Genomic DNA, 8377 nt, shown 5'->3' on the forward strand with positions numbered 1-8377 from the left:
TAAACCATATATCTGATAAGGGGTTAATATCCAAAATATAAAAGAAACTTATACAACTCCATAGGAAAAAAAAATTTTTGATTAAAAAGTGGGCAGGGGCCAGCCTGGTGGCATAGTGGTTAAGTTTGTGTGCTCTGCTTTGGTGGCCTGGGGTTCTTACCTTTTTTCCCCTATGATTTTTTTCATCTGGCTTCTTTCAAGACTTTTTCTTTGTCTCTGATTTGTCTATAGTTTGGAAATAACGTGTCTAAGTCTAGTTCTTTTGGCATTTATCCTGCTTGGTGTTCTCTGAGCTTCCTGGATTTGTGGTTGAATATCTTACATTAGTTTGGGGAAATTCTGTCATTATTGTTTCCAATATTTGTTCTGTTCCTTTCTCCTTTTCTTCTCCTTTTATTATTCCTATTATGTATATGTTACCCCTTTTGTAGTTGTCCCACAGCCCTTGGATATTCAGTTAGTTTTTCAGTCTTTGTTCTTTTTGCTTTTCGGTTTTCAAAGTTTCCATTGGTATGTTCTCAAGCTCAGAGATTCTTTTCTAAGCCATGTCTAGTCTACAAGGAATCCCATCAAAGGTGTTAATCATTCCTGTTGCAGTGTTGTTTTTTTAATCTCTGGAGTTTCTTTTTGGTTCTTTCTCAAGATTCCCATCTCTCAGCTTCCGCTGCCCATCTGTTCTTGCATGCTGTCTACTCTGTCCATTAGAGCCCTTAGCATATTAATCATAGCTATTTTAAATTCCCGGTCCAGTAATTCCAACATCCCTGCCGTGCTTGGCAGGGATTCAGAGCTTGCTCTGTTTCTTCAAATTGTGATTGTCACCTTTTAGTATGTCTTGTAATTCTTTTTTGATGGCTGAACATGATGGGCTTGTTAAAAGGCACTGCTGTAAAGAGGTCTTTGGTAATGAGTTGGTAAGGTATGAGGAGACAGGAGGTGTTCTACAGCCCTACGATTAGCTCTCAGTCTTTTAGGGGGCCTATGTCCCTGGACTGTGAACTTCATAAGTGTTTCTCAGTTTTTCCTCCCCTCTTAGGTGGGACAGGATGGCTAGAGTGGCTGGAGTTGGCTATTTCCCTTCCCCAGGTCAGTTAGGCTCTGATTATATGCCAGCAGGTTAGGCTCTGGTTAACTAGCTTCCCCTGAGGGCAGGACTTGTAAGAACAGAATGCTCTGGCATATTTCAAAATGGTTCCTTTTTTTCTCCCCCTCCTGGAAGCAAGAGGAAATTTTTCTGTGATATTTACTGTGAGAACGTGGTCAAGTTCCTGGAGATAAATCTCGCAAAATGTTGTGGGAGGTCCCCTATGACTGGCTCCCCCTGGAACTTTTAACTCTCAGACTTGTCGACATTGAGCCCCTAGCACTTCCTCAATTACAGTTCAGCTTTCCCCCCGGCACTGGCTCGCACAGCAGCTTCTGTGTATGAGTCTCTGCTCCAGACGCATTTGCCCATCTGCCTCTCCAATCTTGGACAAATTGGTTTGCCCTATGTCCTTCCTCTCTTAGCATCCAAGAGGAATTGCTGATTTTTCAGTATATTTAGCTTTTTACTTGTTGTTAGGACAAGCTCCTTTCATGTGCAACTGGAAACTCCTTCAACATTTTAATAAATATCATTTTATTAGATGGGCCTTTCCTGATTATTCTATGTAAATAGTAACCCCTCCCTCAGTCCACACTCACTCTGGCTTCTCCCTTCCTGCTTGGCTGTTCCTCGTGGCTGGAATTCCTTTGTGACCTATGATATACTTACTTAATCCTTTGTTTATTGTCTTCCTTTCCCTCCTGGAAAGTATGCTCAGTTATGGCAAGAGTGTCTCTTCTGTTCACCTCTGTGTCACCAGTGTCTAGAAAAGTGCCCAATATACAGCAGGGGTTCAATTATTTACTTATTAGATGAATGAATGAGTTGGAGTCCACTTGGATCTTTTCACTATTGATATTCTATTCTGTGACTCAGTTGCTCATTTATTCCCTTTAAGTGCCATGAAACGTTGAGATGGAATGGCATCATTTGAGGGAAACACTTCCCATGTCGTTCTCATTGATTTTCCTTTCCTAGAAGCTAGTGATGAGGATCTGAAGCAAAGACGTGACTCACACCCCACCTGCTGTGAATGTCCTCTGCCCCCCTGCCACTTGCCTCTACCTCTGCTGCCCCTCTAATCTGGTCTTTGACATTAGAGCTCTGCTTCCTGGGCACCTTCCAATCCTTCACTTCTCTGTCTCAAGTCGCATAGGTCCCAGGCACCGCACAAACCTTCTCAGCAAATGCTGCAGCATCAGTAGAATAATAGGCACTCTCTGTCCTGGTATTTGTGCAAGTTCCAGTCTAACGATGAACCTAGCAGTAATTCATGGCTAGGAATATGTATCAGAAATCAAAACAGTGAAATTATGCTTTTGTTCTACAATGTACTAGAAAGATAAAAATAAACATAACAAATCTCATGAAAACATGTACAATAAAAATTCCCTATGTGTAAACACTGGTGTTGGTTCCCCTTCTGCTCTCTCCAGGCTGAAGCAGCAAGACCACTAACCTGGCAGCCGGGAGACATGGGCCTATCCTTCTATCTCCGACGATGTCACTGACTAGCTATGGGTCCTTAGATACGCCACTGCTTCCACTCTCTCAGATATGCCACTTCCACTCTCTCAGTTGCTCAGCTAAAATCCTTGAGTTCATTTTAACCCTTCTCTTTCCCTAATAACTTACATTAGTACATCTTGTGTGTCTACCTTCAAACTATACCCAGGATCGAAACATCAACTTCGCTGGTATCACCCTGGTTTAAGCCACTATCCTTTCTTCCCTGGGCTTCTGTTTCTCTTTTCCAAGCATAGATAACTCCTGAGATCACTTCCATCTCTAGTATTATATGAATCTTTGCGTTTTGTGAATCTGAGGTTACACAAGTTTTGATGCATTACCCCAAATAATAGAATGTATGTTGCTCTTTGCTACCAAAGAAAAAATAGGCGTGTGGGCAGCTTCTATCCTAAGAAGCAAGGGAGGAATTTCCACTTATAAACGTATATCCTGAGAATTCGGCCCAGGAGTCAGAGTGCGTGGAAATTGGTAAGGCCTGCTAGGTGGTTGCAACCTGAGCTGCTTTTACTCAGAAGACTCTGACACCAAATATGTGGGTTTTTTTTCACAACAACCAGTTCTCCAACTCTCTGAACACCAACTAGATGTCCTACAATTCAATTCACTTGTGATGCTAACTACCTGGAGTTAGCATCAGACCCCGCAGGTTCAAGGGCTCAGTCTCACAGGGCGTGCTCACTTCAGACCCCAGTTTCAAGGTTACCATACTTCTCTCCAATTTGGCTGCAAAATCGGGGGTCCGCACAACCCTGCCCTTTTGGGTTCGATAATTTGCTAGAACAGCTCAAAGAACTCAGGAAACCACTTTGCTTACTATTAGCAGTTCATTATAAAGATTACAACTCAGGAACAGTCAAGTGGAAGAGATGCATAGGGCAAGGTATGGCGGACTTCCAGTGCCTCTCTGGGTGTGCCACCCTCACAGCACATGGGTGCATTTGCCAACCAAGAAGCTCTCTGAACAGCACTGTTTAGGAGTTTTAATGGAGGCTCCATTACAGAGGCATGATTGATTAAATCACTGGCCATTAGTGACTAACTCACTCTCCAGCCTTTCTCCTCTCCCTGGAGGTTGAGGGATGGGGCTGAACTTCCAACCCATGGCTTGCTCTCTCTGGTAACCATCCCCATCTGGAAGCTATCTAGAGGTCCACAGCCACCAGTCATCTCATTAGCATGCAAAAGACAGTATTACCACTCCAGAGATTTCAAGGGCTTTAGGAGCTATGTGCTAGGAACCAGGGACAGAAACCAAACAATTATTTTTTTATTATATCACACCATCAACCCACAGCTTCTCTTTCCCTGATAAATAGATTTCTAGGCTATTCAATTCAGTCTGTTCTTTCAGACTTCTTTGTCTCTTGTTTGAGACAAAGTGGAGCCAAATTTTAAAAAAATTATGATCACATTTAGAGTCTTTTTTTTAAAGTGTGATTTTATTAATACAGTATGAAGCCAAAAATTGTTGTAAAGGTGAGCTTCCTGTAATCACAGGCAGAAACACAAAATCTTACCTGATACATAGAATCAGTCTTATGCCTTCACATAAGGCTGCAAATGATCTCAGACTGATGTCTTTACTTCAAAGGTTAGCTGGCTTTGTTAGTTAAAGCTATTTTTGTTGCATGTCAAACAAAATAAGTTAATTTATGCTACACTAGCAAACTGCCTCAATATTGTAGTGGCTCATAACAACAAAGTTTTATTTCTTGTTCATGTGACACATTCCTCTTGAGTCAGCTGGGACCCCTGCCCCTTGTCCTCTCACACTGGCATCCAGACTGGCAAAGCAGAGACTGTTTCAAATGCTGTCAGTCTCCATGGTGGAGGCAAAGAGCTCTGGATGGCCTTGGGCTTTGTCCTGGAATAAAATGCTCCGTGCTGGAAGTGACATCTATAACCATAGCATACAACTCATTGTCCAGAGTCACACAGCCCCCCTCAAACAAAAGGGCGGGGGTCGGGGGGCAGGAAATGCAAACCTATCAGGTGTCCAGAAGGTAGAGAGCCGAAAGATTAGATTACCAGCATCACAGTGACAGAAGGAGAGTGTAAGCTACTTAAGCAGAAAGAAAAAAATTTTAAAGGAGCTCAAAACCACTAGAACCAGAGAAGAAACAGCACTCTGTCTTCATTTCTCTTTCTTGCCTCTTTTTTCTAATCTCCTTCATCCTTCTTTTCCTTTCCATTTTCTGGCTTCTTCTAATTCTCTGGGACACATGAGGAGCATGTCCAGCATCACGTCCCCAGTTTTATATCTTTTCATCCAGTTACTCTGTTAAAACTGGCTTCTTTCTTTCAGTTGCAGGTGAAAGACCCTGATTGTTCATGCCTGGGCCAAATGCTCAAAATGGTCTAAACAATTCTTCTGTGTGTCAGGATCATTTGAAGAAAAGCAACAAAATCTACAGTTGCCACGTGAATGTGAGCAGGAACAGGTCTTAGAAGAAGAGGTTGTTTGGCAGATAATGAATAGATAAATAGTGTTTACCACAAATCTCTCTGCACATAAGACAATGCAAAGAAATGCTTTGAGGTTTCTCTGTGGGTCCAAGGCATGAATGGAAGGGAGTTGGGGGGAAGACGGTTATAAAAAAATCAACATTTGAATAGCTATTTTTTTGTCTGTATCCCCAGGTCTTAACATATGACAAATGATAAAATAAAATTGTAAGGAAAAAAATCTGGAGGAAAAAGAGTCACATCATTATGAGTAAAGATCACTAGGGTGAAACAATAATTTAAATTTTGATTTGCTAATAAGATGGACTGAAAACACATGCAGCAAAACAAAACTACAAAACTACAAAGCTATAGTAACCAAAACAGTATGATATTGTCATAAAAACAGACACACAGATCAATGGAACAGAAGGGAGAGCCCAGAAATAAACCCACATGCATATGGTCAATTAATTTATGACAAAGGTGCCAAAGAATGAAACTTATACCATACACAAAAATCAATTCAAAACGGATTAAAGACTTGAACCTAAGAAACCATAAAACTCCTAGAGGAAAACATAGGCAATAAGCTCCTTGACATTGGTCTTCGTCCTGATTTTTTGGACTTGACATCAAAAGCAAAGGCAATAAAAATAAAAATAAACAAGCAAGACTACGTCAAACTAAAAAGCTTCTGCACAGCAAAGGAAACCATCAACAAAAGGAAAAGACAACCTACTGCATGGGAGAAAATATTTGAAACCATATTCTGATTAAAGGGTTAAGATCCAAAATATATAAGGAAAACCCACAGCTCAATAGCAAAAAAACCCCAACAATCCAATTAAAAAATGGGTGGAAGATCTGAATAGACATTTTTCCAAAGAATGGCCAACAGACACATGAAAGATACTCAACATCACTAATCAACAGGAAATGCAAATCAAAATCACAATGAGATATTATCTCACACCTGTTAGAATGGTGACTATCAAAAAGAGAAGAAATAACAAGTGTTAAGGATGTGGAGAAAAGGAAACCCTTGTGCACTGTTGGTAGGAAACATAAATTGGTGAAGCCAGTATGGAAAACAGTATGGAGGTTCCTCAAAAAATTAAAAATAGAACTACCATATGATCCAGCAATTCTACTTCTGGGTATTTATTCAAAGAAAACAAACTTGAAAAAATATCTATCTTCACTCCCATGTTCATTGAAGCATTATTTACAATAGTTAAGACATGGAAGCCACCTAAGTGTCCATCAATGGGTGACTGGATAAGAAGATGTAGTATATATATGGGTATGCAACACACACACACACACACACACACACACACAATGGAGTATTATTCAGCCATGAAACAGAAGAAAATCCCACCGTTTGCAGGATGACAATGGATGGATCTTGAGAAGATTATGCTAAGTGAAATAAGTCAGACAGAGAAAGACAAATACCGTATGATCTCACTTATATGTGAAATCTAAAAAAAGCCCCCAAAATTGAACTCATAGATACAGACAAAAGATTGGTAGTTGCCAAAAGTTGGGGTAGAGGTTAGGCAAAATAGGTAAAGGTGGTCAAAAGGTACAAACAGCAAGTTATGAAGTAAGTCAGTCCTGGGGATGTAATGTACAGCATGGTGGCTCTAGTTAAACATACTGTACTGTATATTTGAAAGTTGTCAAGTGAGTAGTTTGTAAAAGTTCTCATCACATGAAAAAAAACTTGTACCTACGTGTGGTGATGGACGTTAACTAGATTTATTGTAGTGGTCATTTCACATTATATACTTATGTGTATCAAATCATTGTGTGTACACGTGAAACTAATATAATGTCAATTGTATCTCAATGAAAAACAGTTATGAATCGAAAAAACACTACAAGAAGAAATATGAAAATCTACCACATGGTGGAATATTTTTAGTACATTACTTTCATTAATTGATAAAACAAGCAAACCAAACATCAGGAAAGATACGGAGTATTTAGACAACAGATTAAGAAACTAGACCTACTATACATACATAGATTTTGCACTGCAAAATTGCTGAATATATATTCTTTCCAAATATACACAGAGCATTACAAAAATTAGCCATATAGTGGACCATAAATTTAATATCTCACAAATTTCAGAGGACTGAAATAAATATCTCCTAATATCTCAGTACAATGAAGTTGAATCAGAAACCAATTCAGAAGTAACATTCTGACAATTAAGAAGTACACCTATAAACTGGTGAAAGAAAAAAATCTTAATGCAAATCAGGATATATTTAAAAGTAAACAATAATGAAAGTATTGTTGTCAATGTATGTAGGATACAGGTAAAGCAGTATGAAAAAAGAAATGTATGGCCTTAAACACTAATAACACAAAGGAGGAAAGGATGAAAAGTAACGAGATAAGCATTCAACTCCAGGAGTTAGGGAAAAAAATAGCAGAGAAAAATCAAAATAAAATAGAAGGAAGCAAATAACAAAGATAAATGCAGAAAGTAATAAAATAGAAAATAAAATTAAAATCAATGAATACAACAAGGTAAAAGTTGTTTTTTTGAAACAACTCCTGGTAACTCTAGTCGAAAATAAAAGAGAGAATCCACAAATAAACAGTATTTGGAGTGAAAGATGATACAAAATTATAGATGTTGCAGACTTTAAAAAGATGGAAGAGGATATTATGAACAATTGTATGCCAATATCCTTAAATGAAATGGATAGATCTTAGAAAAACACAAAACTGACAACAAAAAGAAATAGAAACCTTATAAATTCTATAATCTCTAACGAAATTGACTTAGTAATCAAAAATATGACCACAAAGAAATATCTACCACTATATGGCTTTACCAGTAAGGTCTACAGTTAAAAAGATTGTAATTCCAATCTTGTACAAACTCTTGCATAAAATAGAAAAGGAGGAAAACATTTAATGAGAAATGAGAAAACTCATTTAATGAGACTGGACTAAACTCAGTACCAAAAACCTGAAGAAATACGGGAAAGAGAAATTACAGACCAATCTTACTATGATGATGAAAAAATCATCATAATAAATGAAAATGGCCAAATCCAACAATGTGTAAAATATGTAATGTAATGACATTTGTTTTATAATAGGAATGTAAGGTTTATTAACAATAACAAATAAATTAACCTAAATCACCACATTATCTAAATAAAGGAAAATAAATGAATCTCAATAAATGGAGAAAGATGGCTAAAGAATATCCACTGTCCACTTGTGATTTAAAATATTCTTAAAAATTATGAACAAGTGGGAAGTTCCATAATGCAATAAAAG

This window comes from Equus caballus, chromosome 30 (genome assembly GCF_041296265.1).
Source record: "Equus caballus isolate H_3958 breed thoroughbred chromosome 30, TB-T2T, whole genome shotgun sequence".
In the NCBI taxonomy this organism is placed as follows: Eukaryota; Metazoa; Chordata; class Mammalia; order Perissodactyla; family Equidae; genus Equus; species Equus caballus.